Source organism: Cryptotermes secundus, unplaced genomic scaffold (assembly GCF_002891405.2).
Source record: "Cryptotermes secundus unplaced genomic scaffold, Csec_1.0 scaffold268, whole genome shotgun sequence".
Taxonomy (NCBI): domain Eukaryota; kingdom Metazoa; phylum Arthropoda; class Insecta; order Blattodea; family Kalotermitidae; genus Cryptotermes; species Cryptotermes secundus.
Window position 1 is genome coordinate 96,836 of NW_019722430.1, and position 24,124 is coordinate 120,959.

General features: G+C 45.0%; 1 protein-coding gene across 3 annotated transcripts in view; it reads left to right on the forward strand.

Annotated features, from left to right (window-relative positions):
- The window catches only part of LOC111861345 (collagen alpha-1(IX) chain), a 215,085-nt gene that overhangs the window by 68,524 nt on the left and 122,437 nt on the right, over positions 1-24,124 (forward strand). The gene's annotated exons all lie outside the window — the stretch shown is intronic.

Genomic DNA, 24,124 nt, shown 5'->3' on the forward strand with positions numbered 1-24,124 from the left:
AGTGCCAACTTTTTGCAGATAGGTGTCGCGTGGTCAGCGCAACGAATAACCACGGCCGTTAATCTGTTTTATAGACCGGAGCCACTATTTCCTTGAGATAGCTCAATTATCCTCACGAGGCTGAGTTGACCCCGTTTCAGATCCACCACATCTCAGAAAATCTGGTAGCGCCGGGAATCGAACCCGGACCTCTGGATCTGTAGCCAGGAACTCTGACCACTAGACCACAGAGGCGGTCCCAGATATGAAAGCTGGTCATAAATAAATGGACTGAGAAAATGTGAACTATCTGAGCATAGGGTAGACTTTTGCTGGCGGGAGTTTCCTCTAACGTTGATTGTCTGTTGGGTTCCTCTAGACAGCGAACTCCTCGTTATGTTGTGCTTCCGAGAGATGATTGTGTTGTCTGGTTAGTCGCCTTGGTAGGCAGACATAGTTCTCACAGTTTGGTGGTTTCAGAGCAGCCTTTTGCGTGCTCTGCCTTTCAATTTGCATATCCCTAACAGGTTTCTTGTTCTCTTTTTTTCTTCTTTGAGTTCAGAGTTCTTAAATAGAAACTTCATTCCAGTGTCTGGTAGGGTTCTGAGAAGCATTCCGCAAATTGTTGGTGGCCATTTCTCAAAGACACGGCTTTTCTTAAAGACCCAAGCTAGGAGGAAGGAATAATATTTATAGTCCGTGCAACACAGAAACGCTGTCTCTCAATCTAATGTGTTAAATTATATCCTAGGCAGGAAATTTACGCCGATGTTGACGTGATTCAAATTGCTTTACTTCGGTGTTTTCGTCTGTAAATGCCGCTATGTGGGAGAGGGTATATCAATCCTTTACGAGTATGATAACATCTCTCTAAAATGTGTTCCGCGCTGTATGGAAGCGGTCCCCGTTCTCTGCTTGCGCCTGTAGGCAGCACAGTTCTGTAGGGCATGCGCAGGAATTATATCCTTCGTATTCAAGTGTCGATGATGAAGATGAATTTATTTTTTGGTTAGGAAGTGTTGCACAGGTCGAGGAGTCCAGAAACACATATTTAGAGCAGATTTTATTAAGACAGTTGTTCCTGTCGCTCGGTCCAGAATCTGCCGTCTTCCCTTTCACTATAAAAACGTGGAGATTAAAGTATATCCCACAGAACTGTAATTCTAATTATATTGTGGTTATGACAACGCATAAGAGCCGGGATAGCTCACTCAGTTTAGCGACTGGCTACGGGCTGGACGACCAATGGATCGGAGTTCGAGTCCCGATGGGGACAAGAATTTTTACTTCTCCCTACCGTCCAGACCGGCTCTTGGGTCCACCCAGCCTCCTCTCCAATGGGTACAGGGAGCTCTACCCCGGAGGTATATCCTAACATCTTACGGTCACCGCATAGCACCGACTTTACACGCTACAGTATTATGTTCTGAACTGATGTGTCACATTGCCAGAAAAATTCTACGTCTGACGCTCGAAGCGTAGACACGTGAACGCGGAAGCTGGTGAACTTTCATTGTTAAGATTCGTTACCAGGTAACAACTGTGCGCTCGAGTTATCAGTGATATACGCTCGACCTCTAAGGTCAAGTTTAATAATTCTACATTATCTTTCAACTGAAATAGTGAACAAATTGTAAGTATGAAGAAAGCAGTCTTTTGGGATTTGGCATCGTGTATATGTGGTGTTAACCGACGTTTCGGAGGAACGTCGGTTAACACCACATATACACGATGCCAAATCCCAAAAGACTGCTTTCTTCATACTTACAATTTGTTCACTATTTCAGTTGAAAGATAATGTAGAATTATTAAACTTGACCTTAGAGGTCGAGCGTATATCACTGATAACTCGAGCNCATTTACATTCACGTTAAAATAGCCTATACGCCCAATTATGGGTCGTATATAGCAGCCCAGCCAAATCGAATTTCCCATCGCTGCCTCACAGTCAAGTGCCGATGAATTCAGCATTTTCACAACCAGTGCCTCTGCAAGCATACTCACAAAACTCGATAGTACACAGCAGCCAGCCACAAAATAATACTCAAGTTCCTGTAATAAATCCATTTACCCCAACATACATACCAAACTCAAACCCAAATTATCAGTGGCAGCAAATTGCTCACAGCAGAAAAAGAAGTAGGAACCCCGAAGAACCTGATTCATCAAAGAAGCAAGAATATTGGCTAGGAGATACAGTAACAGTAAACAACAGATTTGGTGCTCTCACAGACGAAGAAATTATGGAAGGAGAATCTTCATACAGAACCAAAGCCACCACCCATATTTGTATCAGGCGTTAAAAATATAAAACCACGGGCTGAATTGCTAAATGCTATTGCCCAGCACAAGTACACACTGAGAACATTATACAGCAGTCAAGTGAAAGTGCAACCCCTGGGAAGTTCCACATACACAACATTAATAAAAGCTCTAACAGAAAAGCAAACAGAATTTCATACTTATAAACCCAGAAATGAAAGAGGACTCAGAGTAGTCCTTAAAAATATTCACCCAACAACTGACTTAAATGAAATAAAGCTAAGTCTCCAAGAAAAAGGGCACGAAGTAACAAACATCTGGAACATCAAACAACGCGACACAAAAACACCATTACCGTTGTATTTTATACACTTAAAACCAAATGAAAATAACAAAGAAATATACAAAATAGATTTACTCTTAAACACAAAAGTACCATTCGAAGCCCCCCACGTTAAACGAGAAATTCCCCAGTGCAAACGTTTTCAAAGATTTGGGCATACGAAAAACTTTTGCTGACACAACCCCAGAAGTGTCAAATGTGCAGCAGAACATCTAACAGAAGAATGCCAAAGAAAAACGAAAGATTCCAATGTCAAATGCGTAAACAGTCCCTGGTACTGCTTATATAGGAGGCTCGATGGGCCTCAAAACCCTATTCCTCTGTCGTACAGCCATGTAGCCCAGCGGTTCTCAGAATAGCACCAAATTAAATTCTGGCTATGTTCCTTTACTCGGCATTGACGTGTGCTGCGTGAAAGAAACGGCGTTTCATTCATTTTTATTTATAATTCATAACATTGTAATCTCTTTATGTATGTATATGCTTTGAGTGCAGATGTCAATTTACGTGTTTTCGTTTCTTAACAGGTGAGTAGCAGTGAAATCTGGAACTCCTTTCCGGACATCAATTTCTGCGGTGAGTGTAAACCTCTTTCTTGTTACACAGAATTGCTGGGGTTTTTTTTTCTTTTTTGTTTTTTCATCGTCCGGAATTGTAGGAAATAGAAAACACGACGTTTCGGAAACTGGATCTGTTTCTATCTTCAGGTGAAGAGGGAAGATACCTACTAAGTTAAGTTGGGCCCCAGGCCGCGCCATAGCTCAAGCGGTTAGTCGCTGGCTTTCCATAGCGGCAGCCCGGGTTCGATCCCGGTTCTGGTCAAGTGGGATTTGTGGTGGACAAAGTGGCGCTGGGGCAGGTTTTCTCGGAGTACTTCGGTTTCCCTTGCCAATCTTCATTCCACCAGTTGCTCCACAATCACCCTCACCTATCATCTGGGGCTGGTACAATAGGCCAGAAGTGGCTGCAGTACAAGGGATTTAGTCCCACCCCACTAGCAATAAAGAAAAAGTTGGGCCCCTTAGAAAAAGCTAATCTGTCACTGGACAACTCCCGTCAGATATACCAAGCTATTTCAACATAAAGACTAGACTAGTTCATTGGGAGATAACAAGAAACCACAAAATAAAAATTGTGATAGAGCACACATATGCGTCATGTTTTTCTATTTACTAGAATTTCGGACGATGAAAAAGTCCAAGGACCCAGTAATTCTGTGTGTTATCCACCATCGTCAGAACCCTTTAGAATCTACTCTTTCGTGTTTTTATGTAAGTCGGTGCACGAAATGAGAGTGAATCTGTCTGCCTAAACATAGAGCATGCATAGGACCCTCCTCCTCTCTGAGTGATGAAGCAGACATTTCCGAACACCGTCTATAGCGAGTGTGAATCCTTTCCATGCGGGTGTGCTCAAGGTTTCCGAAGAATTTTCAGTGAGGTTAAGAGCTGTTAGAGCGTGAAGCTCACCATTCATACGAAATCCAGGGCCAGGATGGATGCGCGGAGCTGGTCCCTGAACAGGCAATATTCGTTCGGTGTGATGACCTCATATGTTGCTCCCATATCGTACATTTCTGTCTCTTTTTCTGCCGCCTGTTCCCTTTGTCGGATGACTTTACACCCGACCCGTGTCGGTCAAGTAAGGGCCCCATTTAGCGGCCTCCGTAGTCTAGAGGTAACGTTCCCACCTCATGACTCGTAGTACGCGGGTTCAAACCCGGCGGAGGTCGTGGAATTTTTAATGGCGGAAAAATTCAGGGAACAAGTCCTCCGGGAGGGACTTTAAGCCGTGGGTCCCGTGTCGTAGCTTTACGGCACGTAAAAGAACCTCATATCTCCTAAGGAGGTCACTGAGCCAAATTCAAGGACATTTTCCGCCCAACAGTAGTCTCAAACGCCTCTGATAGATGAGGGAAGCATTATAGATACCTCCAAGCCAGTAGAGGCCGAACTCGCTGGCTTGGTCGGGACTGATGATAAGCACCAGTATCGGTAGGGTATAGAGACTTGTAGAATATCATAGAGGGAAGCAGAATAGATCAAACTGGTCGCGGTGCATGGGGAAACCCACTCTCTCTAAATAACTAAGTAATTAACTAAGGGCCCCATTTACGTGGAGTTATCAGTCTTTTGAGAAGCTCCTTTTCATTCAAAACCCAGTACATAGCGTAACACATATACGTACAGTATATGATTAGCGGCAAAGGAATATGGCGTTTTTTAAAATGTGTTACGTTGCCAACCTCAGAGGATGAGATTGCGGGAACCATGTCATTTTCTAGCTTAACTGATGTTGCAGTATCCGTGGAGCAGTGGCGCGCACGCCTAACATCGTGCATTTATTGTTGAAACGTTTTTAAAAATGGTTACTATTAAAACGCAGTGAATATTTCGAAAGCATTTCAATACTGCACATCACGGAGAAGTCTCTTGCAGCAATGCGATACAGTTATGGGTAGAAAACTTTAGAATGAGTGCTTCTGCTTTAAAAAAAAAAAAAGCAACCACCAGGCAGTGTGCGTACAGTGCAGTCGCCACAGAACATTGAGGCTGTGAGGCAGTCATTCATAAGGAGTCCTGGGCGTTCAGCCAGGAGACATTCTGTTGCTCCAGCAATATCCAATTGCAGCATGAGAGAATTTTACACAAGGATCTAAATTTCCATCCGTACAAAATGGCGCTGTTGCACGAGTTAAGCGATTGTGACGTGGCAAGCAGTAGGAGCACGCTAGCTGAGCGTTTAATCGGAATGTTGTCCGAAGATGTCTTTATAATTATGACAGATGAAGCACACTTATACTTATCTGACTGCGTCAAGAAACAGAATTGTCGCCATTGGGCGAGAGAAAAACCCGCAGAAGATCCATGAACGGCCTCTTCAGAGTGCACGTGTGTGACTGTTTGGCGTGGAGTAGGAAACGTCGGAGCCATAGGCCGTTATTGCTTTGAAGACGAATGGAGACGCAATGAAATGTATGTGGATAAAAATGACATTCACTGATCATTCATTTTGTAACAATAAATTGAAAACTAAAATAAAATTTTACAGCACAGCAGCCACGAGCAAACCCTGGAAGATATAAAGAACCTCCACATCAAGATAGACAGGTGGCACAATATCTGCCCCATACAAGAGGGACGATGGGAGGACGAACACGAGCCTGCATGGTTTATGAATTTTAATTATTGACAATGCAAAATTTTTAATTAGCATCAAGAAATTTTAAATAATTTTTTAAAAACTTTACATTCCCAGGAAACTGCTGTGTTTGTAAAATGTTCTATTTTGTGTACTATGCACTGTAGCATATAAGTGTACGTACTTTACATCTAAACAACTTATGTGAATGTGGTTTCCTATTTGTAGTGATGTTTGCCCTCTGAAGATGGTCCGCAGAGACCGAAACATGTAAGGGTGTTAAGTTTTCATGTAGTAATAAACTTACAGGTCACATTGTACGGAGTGATTTATATTTGTTATATTTGTTACTGCTTTATATTACTCAGTGGCCTGTAGTCTGCCCGCGAACTATACCGACCGAGCGACCGCCGCTTGTCGACGTAGTCAGTGTCAAATCTGTGGATAGATGATGTCGCGTAGTCAGCGCAACAATACCCACGGCCTTTAATTCTGGTTTTCTAGACCGGAGCCGCTATTTCCTTGGAAATAGCTCCTCAGTTATCCTCATGAGGCTGAGTGGACCCCTTTCCAGGCCCACTACTTCTCACAAAATCTGGTAGTGCCGGAATTCGAACCCGGACCTCTGGGTGTGCAGGCAGGAACTGCGACCACTAGACCACGGAGACGGGATGGCTGCCATAAGTATGTTAAAAATAGAATGATGACGTAACGGTCTACGTCACTGACGGACGAAGACTCAGCCTCGTCCCTAGGGCGAATGCAGTATAGTAAAACTGACTGCAGGACACTCCACGAATTATGCACATTAGAAGAAGCTTGCTGTAGAATGAAGTAATCGCCAACAGAGGACGCCTTCAGTAGATATGGAAAGAGGATATACGGCCGTAAATCACACAGTAAACATGCGCTACATATTCTGTAAGAATGTGATTCTTTATATTACTGTACAAATACTTTTCACTGTTGAGTGCTAATATGACACGGGTTTAGTGGGCAGTCAGTCAGCGTTTGTTTCCAGGGAGAAGGCTTCAAGGAATTCATGTCAACCCTTCCCACACCGTCAGCAAGCAGAAGCGCCAAAGCAGATGGAATTCTGCACTTCTCCACGACAGTCTCATTCCTGCTTAGTTGCTTTATTTGAGAGCCACACGTATCTTTTGAAAACCTTTACATGCGATGCTTCTGTTCACAAACCCACCAAGAGTGGCTTTCGTTTACTTAACTTCTCTGTATTCCTCTGTCCCCACACGTCGCCGTGTATTATGCTGAGAGAAAAGTGTGACATATGACTGACTGCATGTGGTTTTCTTGGCACCAAAGTTTCACAGGACCACACTGCCTTCATATTCAGCTTAGGAGAAATATCTGACCTGAAGAGAGATGCGGCAGACTCCTCAAAAAGCCGGTATCTAGCATACTGTGACATATAGGCCCATTGCTAGACAACGACTCAATGAACACATTCCAGTGAAAACAAAGGCATGAAACAGTAAAACGCCCATGGCTAGGCAACGGATCAGTAAACACACTTTAATAATAATAGAGGCTATACTTTCTGTGTGATCCAGCAAATTGGTTATAAAGAAGTGTTCAGCAGAAGCTGTAAAGCATAGTGTCGAGTTCAAGAAGCCACCCTGCCGGGATATGAGATTGAAATTGAATTAATTTGGCAGTTGCAGAATAATTGCAAGAAAGGAATTAGGCTCTGAGAACAAGACTTCACGTGTAATGTGAAGCTACAATGAGACTGCGTTAAACCCGTTGCCAGGATACGACTAGTGAAGACTAAGAATCCTAGTGCGTGTGTAATTGTGAACTGGATAGTACTTATAATAGCGATACAGCTGTAATTGCCTGTAGTCGAGAGCTGTGAATATATAAGGTGCAATAAATCCAATCATCCTATCCAAAACCCGTCTATAAGTCACGCACACCCTCTACACGTGACAATACTACAAGACAGAATACATATTTTAACAATTGTTATAAGGAACCGAAAGCTATGTAAGCAGTGTATTTCGAGAATTTCCGAACAGGACTTACAGATTTACAGGAGAAGAATGCTATGGTAAGTCAGGGTACAAGGAGACTGCTTGTACCGGTTCTCACGGTCTCTTCGTTTGCCGATTTCTTATTTTTTTCCTTCTACCCTAAAGATGGAGGCGATACGTTCCTCCGAAACGTCGTTTAACACCACATCTACACGGTGCCACATCCCAGAAGAGTGCTTTCTTCAAGCTGCTAATAAATCCAATCATCCGAACGAGAACCCGTCATTTCGTCACTCGTACCCCTTACACGTGACAATATATGAATTTCTAGGAATTGGGTCCATCGTGTTGAAAGAATGGAACCTGAGCACATTGCGAATCGGTTAATGGACCGTACAGCCAGAAGAACAGGATCTGATGGTCGTCCCAAGTTACGCTCGAAGGATCAACCCCTCTTACAGACGAAAGCTCCGAATCTTGATGAAGAAGGCTGATGATTTATGGTTACACTAGGCTCTTCTCCCGTCTTACTTCCTCACCGGACCTGGTCCGTCACTTGGTATGCCCGTCGCATTACACCTCAGTTAACACGCAAGCCTAAATAGTAGGCAGATATGACAGCTAAACGAAGCGAACTTTTAGAACACCCGTTCCACTTCTTCCAATTCTGTATGCAACTGACAGAGAGCTTTGAATTAACAGACCTGTAGTTAGAGCTTCTCAGCTTTCAGCCGTAACTGTATATAGACTCACACTCGCCACGTATCAGTGCGTCCGAAACCGAGGAGAGTGTTACTTCATGCGCCCTTGTGACTCTGGCTTTCGCAATGCCCCCTTGTGTCGGCTACAGAAAAAGAACCTCGGGAAACTCCTTCATGTAGACTGTTAAGGAAAGCTGCAATTGACACTTTGTGGTTCAACTCTGAGCATTTTCATGTGGCAGGAGCGCACTCTGTGGTCTAGTGGTCAGAGTTCCTGCCTACAGATCCAGAGGTCCGGGTTCAATTCCCGGCGCTACCAGACTTTCTGAGAAGTAGTGGGTCTGGAACGGGGTCTACTCAGCCTCGTGAGGATAATTGAGGAGCTATTTCGAGGAAATAGGGGCTTAGGTCTATAGAAAACCGACATTAACGGCCGTGGGGATCCGTTGCGCTGATCACGCGGCACCCTCTATCACCTAATGTTGGCACTAACTTCGCCGACAAGCGGCGGTCGCTCGGTCGATATAATGTACTTCCGGACTCAAGCCACGGAGTTTGTTTGTTTGTTTGTTTGTTTGTTTTGGTAGCGCACTCAATTCATATTGGAACGTACCTGGTTCGATTCTCAGCTGTTCTAACAAGGTCTCGATGCTTTCCTGCATTGCAATGCGCTAATCCTTGGGCCAATTTCCTGCTGCTTATTCGCAATCAGCGCCCGATCACGTTCGCCGTTGAGACACACACAGCGGATTTCACAGCCAGGTCGTCTTCGATGCCCAGCTGAAGATCTAGAGAATGTCCACAAACGAAGTTACCAGTTACAATACAGTGAACCCGGTGCAGGTGCCTCTCTGTTCAATGTTCACTTGCCAGAACAAACGTGGACATCCGAGACGCAGAGTGACGAGGCGCTGAAACCAGCCGTCTGAAATCCGGGCAGCATAGTCATGCCTTGAATTAGGCCACGACCTCATGCTACATAATACGTCCAGAACGCCGCTGATTTCACAATACACTTTTGCCTGCTCCATAGCGAAAAGCTGACGGTCGTACAGACGGTCAGGAACTTACTCTTCGTTTATTAAATCCAGCAAATCCTTTACAGTTTTCACAAAGGCCGGTCAGTAGGCCCTGTTCTGAGCCATTTCATTTCATGTCGTATCGTCCAGAACAGCACGCACTTCTCTCTACCATCGCTATTCGAATCGCCGCACCTTCTCGTGCTAATGCCATAGTTAGGGAAAGACTGACAGTTAGTAAACGACGTACAGAGTTCATATTGAGAGGTTCAGTCTCAAGAAATTAAGTGAGGTAGAGGGTAAAGAGACGTATCGTGTTGAAATCTCAAATAGTTTGGCAGCTGTGGAAAATTTAGGCACTGAGGTGGATGTTGATGAAGCTTGGGAAACCCCACCCCTACCCCACATATTCGTAGTTCTGCAGGTTTGGAGTTTCAGGCTAACAAGATGGATGGCCTGTATGTAAACACACGAGCAGTCTGGGGAATTTACTTACATGCCTGTGGTGTGCTGCCAGAAAGCGGAATGGTTTAGTGAGATGAGGGTTGATGTCCTAGGCAACGAGCAACGTTCCCGCGACAACGGCTAGAAATCAGAACGCATCCATTGTTATGCAACAGCTAGCAATATCCAAGCCACGAATTGTTTGAAGCATTGTTTGCGTAGCAGCGGGCCAAAATAACCCTTCGACAACGTGTTCCCTATTCAGTCCGAGTGTAAGATATAACAGTCCAACTACGAAAAGAGACAAGTTCGGTCCGACTCAGGGTTAAGTGAGGAGATATATTGAGTGGGATTTTTTACTTCCAGTTGACCCCGTGTGGAGGCGGGGTCGAATACCTCCACCGTGACCCTGCGAGTCGTAGGAGGCGACGATATGGGAAGTCTCAAATCTGAGACAGTAAAATATGGTCGCGAGTCCCAAGGGACTCTGACCCGAGAAAGACTGTGCTGTCAAGGGCCAGCAGCGGATTAGTATTGGAAATGGTGTTGGTCCGATTCGGCCAAAAGGCAGGGTGTCTTTAGGAATGTTTACCGTGGTTTTTCCCAGTCACTTCAAGCACATTCCGCAAAGAGTATCTTGAGAACGGCATATCACCGCTTCTGGTTCCTATCATACACTACCACAGTCAATAAGTTCGTGGAATGGCCGCAAAGCGTCTTACGGGAACTTCCTGCCAATATGTTTCAGCAGTGTTTTCGGCAGCTATGTCGACGTTGGCAGACTTGCATAGTGGCCAACGGCAACTATTTTGAGGGCCGATGTGGATCTGCGTAAGTCTATGTGAATACCTTCTAATATGATGCGATAAAACCACATTCCACGAACTTAATGACTCTACCACGTATATACTGGTATTTATGCCCAAGCCTCAACTGCTTCGTGACAGGTTTGGGAAACTTTCATGGAGCGAGAACAAGTCTGTTCCAGCGGAACGCCATTCAACAAGAAAGAAATATCAGGTCCAGGAATTTAATTCTGCTGTCAATGAATATTTTTATATCTTACGCCCCTGAGACCCCCCCCCCCGCAAAATACCATTCCCAGTGAGGAGGACTAAACAGGGACTTTATTTTTCTCTTTTAGAGCAGCTGTTATTTCATTCCAATAGCAGGTTGTGTTCCGTTTTACAGTTCGTAAAATAAAAAGCGATTCCAGGCCATGAAATTTAATTCGGATAAACACATAAATTTAGCTGTAGACTCATTCGCATTAGCTGCGCCTGCCCCTCTCAGTTTCTCTTGCTAGGTAGGCGGAATGGGGGCCCACTCGCTCCCCCATAACAAAGTCACCAGTTGAACACTGTCAGGTTGACGCGCAATGTCAGAAGCGAAAGTTTTCGTGTACGCACCTTCCTCAACAAACGATCAAGTGAAGAAGTCAGCTGACACAAATGTGACAGGTCAGAGTGGAAGTGGGAGCTATTCGGTTCGAATCCCGAAGAGAGTCCATGTATCTTGGTACTCCGAAAAATGATAGAATAACTGACGACTTCCATGGCGCAGAGTAATTTTCACAAGCTGATATTTGCTTAGCTACTCAATAAATAAATATTCCTCAATATATGAAACCAAAGGTCCATCACCATATTTACAAACAAACAGAAACGAACTCCGTGGTTTTAGTCCGCAAGCGAACTCTACCGACCGAGCGACCGCAGTTTGTCGGCGAAGTTAGTGGTAACTTTAGCGGATTGAGGGTGTCGCGTGGTCAGCGCAACGAATCCTCACGGCCGTTAATTTAGGTTTTCTAGACCGGAGCCTTGAAATAGCTCCTCAATTATCCTCACGAGGCTGAGTGGACCCCGTTTTAGACCCACTACTTCTCAGAAAATGTGGTAGCGCCGGGAATTGAACCCGGGCCTCTGGATCTGTAGCCAGGAATTCTGACCACTGAACAACAGAGGTGGTTTCGCCATATTTAGAAGTGTCCCTATCCTGAGCCATTTGATTCCAGCCCACATCCTTCCATCCTAATTCTTTAAGTTAATTTTAATATTTTCTTACCATTTACGACTAGGCGTCTAAAATTGTCTCCTCTCTTCAAGTCACCAGCCTAATATGTATGCATGCTTCACCTGTTTCATGCGTGCTACATATCCGGCCCATATTATCCTCCTTGATAAGCTCTACTAGACAGTTTGTGGAGAACAGTACGAATTATGAAGCTCGTCATTATGATTGCTGTTATCTAGTAAATTATTGCGTCAGATGGCCAACACTTATATATACTATGCATTTCCTTGCTGAAAAATAATCGTTAAATAATGTAAGAGACTAACAGTCCCCAGGACTTTGAGTAAGATACTGAGTCATGAAGGTAATTGTGCGCATGCTATGACTGCCCAACTCTGTCTGTTGTGTGGCCACGTCTTCGGGAAACAGTACAACGACTTACACGTTCCAGACATCGCCCGCGTCTCTCCGACGAATTTCCGGAATCCACAGTGTGTCTGTCTGTCTGTCTCAGCAGCGAAAGGCACACTGCTGTTCGGACGCCAAAGCCTGGCCATGACTAACTTCTGCACTAAACGATTGACTCAAATTCATACCATATTATGAGAATACTGAGGGAAGTCACGTGCACCGAGGTTCCGGTCCGGAGATGTTCGTTAATTTTACAAGAAATAAATTTACAGAATTGTAAATATAAACCGAGCGGGTTTGCTACTGAAGGGACCAGGCTCGGTTCTCGACTGCTTTGAGGTTGGTGTTTCTAATTAATGGCTACGCTTTCAGCTGAAACAATCCTTCCTTTTGATAAACTGCTCTATTCTGGTTGTGACATGTGTAGTCTAGTAACCAGCGTTTCGGAGAGACGTGCTGTCTCCATCTTCAAAATAGGAGAAGCCTACCCTAAATACGGAGGCAGGAAGTTTCACCGAAACGTTGATATTGTTCTACCAGACTACACGGTATCGCATCCCACAATACAGTAATCCTCATATTTACCGTTGTGAGAGCCTCACATCTTACACACTCATTAATTTGTATGAGAATTAATCATAAGTTTCAGAGTTCGAATTCTGAAGTGCAATATTTCCATGCGTGGTATGCACTGGATTAATCTGGCTCAGAATAGGGATCAGTGGAGGGTTCTTGTGAACACGGTAGTGAACCTTCGGGTTGCATAAAATGTTAGGAAGTTGTTCATGAGTGTCTGATGAACTGGCGGCTTCTCAAGAAGGGCTCCGCTCCATGAAGTTAAGTGTTTTTTTTATTGCTAGTGGGGTGGGACTAAGTCCCTTGTACTGCGGCCAGTTCTGGCCTACTGTACCAGCCCCAGATAATAGGTGAGGGTGATTGTGGAGCAATTGGTTGGATGAAGATTGGTAGCGGAAACCGAAGTACTCGGAGAAAACCTGCCCCAGCGCCACTCTGTCCACCACAAATCCCACTTGACCAGACCCGGGATCGAACCCGGGTCGCCGCGGTGGGAATCCAGCGACTGACCGCTTGAGCTATGGCGCGGCCATGAAGTTAAGTTAGTTAGCTAGTTAATATTCTTACGATCGTAACATTTCTCTACAATTTCCCTATAAGAGCCCGTAAATTTCCTAACATCGCTCATAATCAGAATACATGGGAAGCGATGATGTGGCAAGTCCCAGAAAGCACAAGATTTATATCACTCTTGCACATACGTAACATTCAGTGAAAACAAAGAATACGAAAATCATGGTTAAGCATTCATCACTGTGCCGTGACGTAGCAACAGCTGCACTGGCCCTACCACTGTTGGGATGGGCAGTTGCGGAAACACTCACGAACTTCATTGTTGCCAACCGGAACACGTGATCTTATCTCACAAGCCAGTCTGTGCTGAGAACTACCCACTCCATTGGGCCCAAAATTGTACTGATGTACCGCAAGGGTAAACAAATAGAAACATGACCTAAATTAAATGGTAAATAATTCAAGTAACCGCAGAGATTGAGGCTGAGCCTCAGGTTTCGAGTTTAAGAAAGCGTGTAGCTATGTCCCCACTCCCCCGCACTTTGCAATTGCGTGTGCCTAAACAGGCAGAGAGGGAAATGCAATGATGATCATGGAATAAAATCAGTTCGTAAACTCTTTCTAAAATGGATGCTTCGAACTAGCATCTCAGAACGAGTATCAAGTGCAGTGTTGCCTTGGTCCTGAGGTTTCTCTCAGCAGTAATGCCTGTAGTTCGGCAGTTCATAGACGTTTCGGATGATACGGCGTTAGAACCCAGAATATCGCGCTCTTTTTAAATTATATTGTACTTGATAATGATGAAAATATTTGTATTGCCCACAAGCCGGCATGTCGCGGGTTCGATTCCCGATGATGCTGTTGGGGTTTTCAATTCACCTAATCCTTCCAGCCGCACTATGGCCCTGAGGTCGACTCAGTCTGTAACCGAAATGAGTACCAGGAATCTTCCTGGAGGGTAAAAGGCGTCCGACCGGCACATAAGGCTTGATAACCTCACGGCCATCTGTGAGCCGATTGTCTACAAAATGTGGGAGCCTCGACGTCTCACAACCCTATGGGCTTCCACGGCCTGTTACAGGGATACCTTTACCTTTAAAGGGCCATACAACAATTTGGGATCTCTCGAGTCGCAGATCTGACGGCTAGGTGTCTCATGTTGAGGCCAGCAGATGTCCACGGGTCCAGCGCTTCTCCGTTTCATGTGTTTCTATGGGAACATGTCTGAGAAGCCGTTACTCAGCAATGGCTCTTGTACATATGCTTATTAAGAATCAGCTGCCTATCAAAAGACGTTCCGTTGTTTCGCGGCCTTGGCCTAGAAGGTAGTATTGTTTAGGAACAGTTACCTAGCAACGGCTGCTTCTCTGGTTCCACAGTTCCTGCTTTGAGCAAATGCATGTATGCAAAAATATTCTATTAGTGTATTATTTGCCGCGTTGCTTACGTGTGAGACACTTCCTTTCTTCAACTGTTTACTACTGCTCCTCACTTTAACAAGCCCTTGCTCGAATTTGTGGTTCAGTTGTCATTGAAGATGTTGTAAGTGATATGGCACCGTTTTACAAGAAACCTCCGAATTGAATAGAATATCATCCAAACTTCACGATGTTAATTATATTTATACAAATTACAAAGACTTGAATGACACAAGCTGTAGTTAGACTTCTGAAAGTAACATCTGTTGCAGCCAACCGGGTGTGCAACAAGAAGTGACCAGAAACCCTGAACGTAAAGTTTCTGCCTTCAATATTAGTTGGAGAGTGTCTCAGGACACGCCGATTTGAAACTACAGCTTTACCACTTAGACACATACACCCAACACGTGTAAGTTCAATGCAGTAGCTCTCGCCAGCAGAGTTGTTCTCGGTTTGGAGCCCCGTTGGGACTCATAACCAGATTTTTATGTGTGACCAAGACTTGTTTACGTGTTTTGAAATGGGGCCTCCACTTAGACGAGAGGAGTGTTCTGACTGGAGCTCCTGACATGTGTAAATGTATCTGTTCTCTTTCCTCTGTTTCTGCTCGCGGTCCTAATAGAGATCATTCTAAAATTTTTATGAAATTTCCTCCGCAGACACGAGTGGCCATGTTGTCGAAGCGCTTTTTAAACCGTTACCATCATATGTAGTATTTTTAAGCGAGTTGAATCCTCTTCTACGGTTTTTTATTATACATTTTCTGAATTTCAACATGAATTCTTCTTTTAATTTCCAACTACGTTGAAAGGAAAGCAACCACATGCAGATCGAAAACGGGTAATTCATCTAGTGGGCGTACTCCAAATTCACACGCGTATCTGGAGGCTATGATAGAAATAATCCGGTTTGGTGGGCGAAACTGCGTTCTGAGACCAGCGGAGGAAATCCTGAGCTTGCGAACTGTCAGACAACCGGCAGAACATTTTCTTGGAATATATTGCCACGATTTTGAGTGACTATAGAAGGAGTTAGGTTTGGAGATTGGATTTATTGACCAATTTACCACACGATTCGTGACTACACTTAATTATAGCACCATCACTGATCTCCACACTTTACAAATCAATTCGAGTACAACACACGCTAAGTCTTCACCAGTTGTTCCCTGGTAACGCATAGAAAACACCGTTCATTTTAGTAATCCAATCGTTTCTGTGGGAACGTGTTCGTTTGCGAAGCGTTACTCAGTAACTGCTGTGTATTAAGAATCTGTTACCCAGCAGCGGATGTTTTGTTTCTTCCGCGGTCGTTATCCGGTAACGGGGTCTACACGCTACAATATTTTTCTCCGAGTATTCACAGTTTATTATTTGTAACGATGAGTGTTCATTCTTCATTTGATACTCGCCAGTTCACCCCCCCCCCCACCACCACCGCCACCACCACCGCCACCACGGTCATTCGCCAATCATTCATGAAGTTTAGTTGTCCAAGTCAAGAAAATTCTACCAAATTTCTCTACGACTTCTCGTTTGGGCACGCAGTAGCGTAGTTGGTTGAAGCACTATGCTACAAGCCGGAGGGTCGCGGGTTCAAGCCCCGATGAGGTCATTGGATTGTTTTCAATTGGCCTAATACTTCCAGCCGCACTATGGTCCTGGGGCCGACTCAGCCTCTAACAGAAATGAGTACCAGAAATCTTCCTTGGGGTAAAGGGCGGCCGGCGCGTAAGGTTGACAAACTCAACGACATCTGTGATCCGATTGTCTAGGTAATGAGGGACCCTCAATGTCTCAAAACACTATGGGCCTCCACGGCCTGTTACAGGGATAGCTTTACCTTTATTTATTTATTTATTTTTACTTCTTTTTCTCGTTTAATGAAAATCATGTTTAGACTTTCTAAGGAAATGACTGAAGTGAGTAAAATATGCTCTGTTAATCGGCTTAGTAATTTATGTCAGTCCCGTATTTCTAGCGAAACTATCCGCTTTAGTTTTGTCTGGTCTCTGTCTTCGTTACAGCGTCCAGACCGCTTCTGGGGCTCTCACAGCCACACACACTGCTAAAGGGGATGTTTCTGATAGGAAAAGGCGGCCAGAGTGTGAAACTGACCACTCACCTCCATCTGCTATCACGGCTAGGAATGCGTGGAGCTTTACTTTCATTTCCAAAAACGTATTCGTCGTGTAGTGCATAAACACAAGGACAACTTTAACTATGCCAGAGGGCCGCCTCTGTGGTCTAGTGGTCAGAGTTCCTAGCTACAGATCCAAAGGTCCCGGGTTCGATTCCCGGCTCTAGCAGATTTTCTGAGAAATAGTGGGTCTGGAACAGAGTCCACCCAGCCTCATGAGGATAATTGAGGAGCTATTTCAAGGAAATATCGGCTCAGGTCTGGGAAACCGAGATTAACGACCGTGGGGATTTGACCACGCGACACCCTCTATCCACTAAATTTGGCAGTAACTTCGCCGACAAGCGGTGGTCGCTCGGTTAGTATAGTTCGCTTGTGGACTGCAGGTCACGGAGTTTATTTTTAAGCTGCCAGAGAAAAGGTTATGGCCATGTGCCTCTCGTGGCGTATTTACCTTCGTGAAACAGAGGACACGGCTTCTTGGAGTCCGTCATGAACGCCTCGCAGATGGGAAGATAGTAGGAACCCCACACCTTGGAATGAGTCTTGACGACTTAAACGCCCCTTGTGCGTAACTCTCAATGTAATGACAGTGGCATCTCTTCGACATGATACCTACGGGCGATGCTATACGGGGACCTAAGTGACAGTGAGAGAAATGTGTTCTTGAGATGGTTGCCGAGTTACAGGCTCGGATACGAATAAATGGGTTTTGGGTTGTCGTCTATATGTATGATGTATGTATCTAAGCATATGTAAGGATGTCTGGATTGATGTGCGCCTCGCTAGCGCGTGATTGCAGAATACATCCATCATACTCGTAAATCAACGCCAGGTGAACCCGAACATTTCAGTTTCAGAAATATGGGCTCTACAAACGGGCCCAAAAAATGGAACCATCGACTTTTGTTGCTAAAACTGCATAGGCATTATTTTCAGAAAAGGAAATTACGGTACACGCACTAGGGACACAAACATAAATATCACGTGGGATGCCGAGCTATGTTTACCACCTACTTTCACACTGGTTTCTTGCTTTTTTATTCTTTGAACCTGAAGATGGAGGCGACATATTCTTCCGAAACGTCACTTGATTTTCGACGGACTACACGGCATTATTTCCCAAAAGATAGAATTCTCCTTGAAATAGCGATCCTGCCGGCAAGTCGGTCTGAAGGCTGGGACTCAGAATCGCTGTGCTGGCGAGGACCGTAAGGAATTTAGCAGTCAGTCTGATCTCGAAATCGATTTAACCGTTGAGACGTTCTCTGTTGTTCATAATTCAGCAACCAACACTGGTTCATCAGAGAACACTCCATTTTTATAGGGCAACAAATTTATAAAGGCCAATCTTTGACTTTTAAATCGAGTTATTTTGTCTCGCATAGTACAGACTTGAATATTTGGACCCAAGAGAGATGGAGTGACAGGAGGTTGGAGAAAACTGCGTAATGAGGAGCTTCATAACTTGTACTCTTCTCCAAGTATAATTAGAATGATCAAGTCCAGGAGGATGAGGTGGGCAGGTCATGTATCATGAATGGGGGAGACGAGAATACATATAGGATATTGGTTGGAAAGCCAGAAGGAAAGAGACCGCGGGGAAGACCAAGGCGTAGGTGGGTGTACAATATTAAAATGCATCTTAGAGAGACAGAATGGTATGGTATGGATTGGATTGATGTGGATCAGGATAGGGACCAGTGGAGGGCTCTTGTGAACACAATGATGAACGACTCTTGTGAACACGGTGATGAACCTTCGGGTTCCATAAAAGGCTGGAAATTCTTGAGTATTTGCAGAATTGGCGGCTCCTCAAGAAGGGCTCAGCTCCATGAGTAAGTAAGTAGCACCGACTGGTCCGTAGATGTCTGCTTATCGGAATTCTGGAGCAGTAACGCGCCTGGTTCGCACTGGAAGGTGTACCGGTTTCTGTCTTCTGTTTTCCCCAGTTCATTCGAGGCAAATGTATAAAGCACAATCTTCAAATCGGCTTTAACCACTTCATGCATATCGGTTCCTCGTTCATAACTATCTCACCTTTACAACCTACGCCACAGAACATCAGCAGCTGGCATGGCGTCATGCTAAATCCGACAGAAGAAAGGAAATAGTACTATAATTGGGAGTGAAACTGAGTTATTACACTCCCGGTAGGGCGTGCTCCGTGTCTTGGAACTCTGTTGTTACTGAAACTTGATTGGGCAGTATAAATGGCACGGATCGCGATGGGAAATTGTTCTACAGACACTGGGGTACGAGTCCTCCTGCTCGCACCATTCATTCTCACCACACGCAGGATCAAAACCTTCGTAAGTCTCCCATCTAAACGAGCTACACTGACCTTCACTGTCGGCTATCCTCGCTCACTGTGGCTGGCCTTCCCCATATAAAATGAAAATCAACGCGTTCTTTGTAACACGTATATTTGGCTGTTCGTGACCGTCCATCTGTCGGAATATTTCAACTGGAGAACCGTTACACACTTAATAATAAACCAGAAGGAAATAGGAGAGTGGGAAGACCAAGACTAAGATGGGAAGAATGTGTGTGGTAGAACATAAGAATTTTGGGTGTAAAGAACTGGAGGAATGTAGCATCGAACAGAGAAGAATGGCCAGCAATCCTGAGGAAGGCCAGGGCTCACAAAGGGCTGTCGTGCCAATGATGATGATGTTTATGAGGATGATGATGATGAACCGTTGCACAGAGTTGGCAAAATTTGTCATGAACCTTGGGCCATTGGAGGCCAGATCAAATTCATACATTCAGATTTATTTCAATGGGTAACAGCAACGTGGCGCGAATTTATGAGGTGGGAGCAACACAGCCGGAACCACAATTACGGTAATCGTGGTGGCGAATTTTAAATCTTTAGGAAATGTAGTTGCAGTCGAATGCGAAGGCGCAAAGAACGCCTCTGAGAACTGTATATGTATTACTTTCTTTCGAATACATAGCCCGGAAGGGGGCAATTGGGGTAGAATTTGTCTGTCTCGCGTGACAGAATTCTGTACTTTGTTATATGTTGTAACGGTGCAAGGCAACAGCTCCGAAACACATTCCTACAAGCAACAATATAACTGCCGTTTCTACGCAACAGCCGGTAAGCACCTTCCCTCTAAAGCACGTGACAACAATAGGGATTCCACTGTTATAACGAATGTTACAGTCCGTTGCTAGGCAATTGCGTTGTAACACAAGAATAGAAGAGGTTTTATATGTGGTCCGTGCCTAAGAATAACAAGAGGTTCCAGAATAACCGAGAAGTCACTCCAGGAGAATCCCCTCTGTAAGGGAGGCCGTGAGAAAAGAGTTATTTGTAAGAGTGCGGCTGTGAAGAGAAGACTTTATGTGTAATATCTGGAGTCGGTAATTCAATGAAAACATTTTTTAGATATGTTAACTAGCAACGACTAGTTTAAGCAGATGAAGACGTTATTTATGTGTTATAATTAGAGTAATCCTTAGCTTGTTATAATTATTTGTCGTTACGACCTGTAAGTGGTCAATAAATCCAATTACCAATCCGAACCCAGTTTGCAGTCACGGATACATGTGACAATATGTAACAGTTCAGTGCAGCGAGTGTTCTGCGTTTGTATGTGAATACCAGCATTTAAGAGTAAGGTTGTTATGAGCCGCGCCATAGCTCAAGCGGTTAGTCGCTGGCTTCCCACCGCGGCGGCCCGGGTTCGATCCCGGGTCTGTTCAAGTGGTATTTGTGGTGGACAAAGTGGCTCTGGAGCAGGTTTTCTCCGAGTACTTCGGTTTACCCTGCCAATCTTCATTCCACCAATTGCTCCACAATCACCCTCACCTATCATCTGGGGCTGGTACAATAGGCCAGAAGTGGCCGCAGTACAAGGGACTTAGTCCCAACCCACTAGCAATAAAAAAGGGTTATGGCTCAAAATCTACCCGTGTCTAGTATTGTAAGCTTTGTTTTATATTTTATACTTTATTTGTATCATTTTCTTTTATAATATATTAATTTAACTTCACTATATTCTTATTATACTTATTATTATCATTATTTTGTATTTTATAAATATTAATAAAGAGCACACAGGTCTACCTCTTTTGGGAGATCTGGCTTCCTGCCCCTTCGGTGTGCTCCTCCCTCCCTTCAACAGGCCGGAAGCCTATTGGCTCGCAAGGAGTAAGCATTGAAAACTATTTAAACCGGTCAAAAGAAGGGATGGAGGTGGTACATCGGAGGTGCAGGCAGGTCCCTGGTCTGAAGCTGACTGACTCCCTCTACCCAGGCTTCGTCCTTATATAGTGGCTGGAAGGACCCTGTTATAGGGCGTGTAAGCCTCGGGAGAGGGGATCCGCCAGATTTTGACCTGATGGAACCCATCTGACGACCAGGCAATGGCCTGCCTGAATTTTATTGATAAGCCATTTAATATACAATTTTTGTAACAAAGGAGAGAACCGGAGTATAATTCCGGTCCCCTTTACAATTGTATGATATACGACTGATGAGTCCACATAAAGTGTTATCGTAGTTGGTTGCCGTGCACACTCCTGTGCGAACCAAAGAAGGCCTCGCAATGCTGCCGTCATTTCGGCCCAGGCAACGGGTCGAGAGTCAGTGTAGTGGCATACTGATGACTGCGCCGGTGGGCCTATGGAAAGGGCCGCCGCGGAAGTGGGCGTCGCATCTGTGTACATGCCTGGATAGTAGCGGTGGGCGTAACTTTCTTGGTGCTGATAATACCTGCTGCTGAAACAGAAGTTGGAGCCATGTGGTGCCCCGGTAGAATATTCTTTGAGCGAGAAACTGGGGCCAACCCATGGCCCACGTTAACCAGGAAACATAGCCAGAAATACGAGCTAAGTCCTGTGCTGATGCTCGTGGTACCAGGAGCATAAGCTGCTGCAAATGTTGTAAACAAGCCGATGTTGGGCGCAGTGTTGATGTAACTGTGTTGATCTGAAGTCCCAAATATACAAGCGATGTTGTGGGTTGCAAAATGGATTTTTCTTTGTTGATGGTAAAACCTAGGCGCTGGAGCTCGTCACAAATCCCTTGTACTGGCAAGTAGTCTTGAGCGAAAAAGAACCAGTCATCGAGGTATGCCACCATTGTAACATCGAATCGGCGATGAAGATGGCGGGCAACCGCGATGCTGGCCCTTTGCATAATTGCTGGAGCCAAGGGGTGGCCCATTGGGAGTCGAGTCCAGGCGTAGCGACGTCCTTCGTAATAAACACCATAGTGATGTTGGCAACTTGGCGCGATTTGAAAATGGTAAAAACCACTACGAAGGTCGATTTTGATGAGTGCGGCGTTAGGTACTGTTCATGATGTGCATAAGCAAAGACCTGGGTGACCACGGATAGTAACTAGTAACCTTAACTGGTCATGTGTATCTCGATATGCTTCAGACATCGATTTTCCGTGCCATTCGAGAGCTGTTTCGAGATGAGAGATTTTACCTACAACAAGATACTGTTCCACCTCACTACCATCGAGATGTCAGGGCGTCCTTGGATGACACTCTACCTGGACGATGGATAGGTCGAAGAGATGCTATTGAGTACCCACCACGGTCTCCAGACCTATCACCTCTCGACTTCTACCTATGGGGAACCTTGAAGGATGAAGTTTATCGACACTGAACGCGCTACGAGAAACCATTGAAGCATAGTGTGCAGCCATCACACCAGACACACTGACAGCCGTAGTTCGCTCAGCAGTTCGGCGGCATCGACACTGTTTAGCCGCTGATAGTGGTCACTTCGCACACATACAATTACTCTCTCTCTCTCTCCGCACAAGAATTGTAACTACATGTCATTTTGTTCCAAAGATATTGACTATCAAATAGTGAGTACATTTTTTGGACCCCTCTGTATATATATTGTCACGTGTTGAGTGTATGTCACGCGACAAGTAACTTCACGCCTTATTTGATATAGCGAATTTATTGAACACTCGCTCTCGCAATCACACAGTTCACAGTCTCACAACTACTGCCACAGGCAGCATCAGAAATACTTCTGCTGTAGTAACTGCCATGCACTCGATACAACCCGTCTCGGCGACCGCTACAATTCAACTGATTGCTTAACCGTTACTCACTAGTAACTGGCTCAATCCTCACTACCGAATCAGAGTCAGAGTTACATTGCGACTGACGGTCAGTCAGTCGGTCAGTCAGTCAGTCAGTCAGTAAGTCTTTGTGTCGGAGATGTTAATTATTATCGTTTGACAGTTATGGTCTTGTAAGATTTGAGGCTTTCACGGCGGTGACTGTGACGCAAGCAGTCTTCTGGGATCACGGTGCCAAATCCCAGAAGACTGCTTTCTTCACAGTTATGGTCTTGTTTCTGTGGAGCGCCTTCTCTGACGAGAGGACGGGCCTGTCTTTTGTATATGCTGCTGGCTCTTGCCAGCGAACTCTTTCTAGGGTCCGAGTCCCTTGGGACTCGCGACCATATTTTACTGTCTCAGAATTGAGACTTGAGAGAGAGAGAGAGAGAGAGACACACACACTTACGGATCATCTTCAGAGGGAACGTCAATACTTATTCGGAAACCACCATCACAATAGGTGTTCTGATTGCTAAATTACATACACACATAATGCCTGGAATACACAGTGTACACAATATTCAACGTTTCACAATCACAGCAACCTTCCTGGTATTAAAACTTTTAATCACTACCGAATAGTGTTCGCTGCTCCTTATTTAGGCACGACACGGACAACACAGAAAACAGTTACGTGATAGGCACCGCTGTTGCGTGACGCCGTGTTTACAGGTTGCCTTGAAGCACTGTCGACAGTTGTTTACTGCTGTGTAGTAACCGCGGTATCCCTTGTTACGTCACCGCGGCAATGGTTGCCTGACACAGTTGCTCCTCTGTTACGTCACCGCGGGAGGCGACGAGTGTTTACCGAGCGTTGCGTGATAATGGAAGGGGTGGGGGTATATGACGTCACTCGCGAGATCGCAGAGTTCACGTGACCCATACTTCCCGTTGCGTCATCCACGTCACAATATATATATATGTTTGGCACATGTGGAGGCGCGGTCGAATACCTCCACTGTAGCCCTGTGTGTCGTAGGAGGCGACGGAAAAGGAACTCGGTGCCTGAGGGTATAACCGGGCCACACTGTTCCTGGTGATATAAATACAGGAACCTGGCCCTGC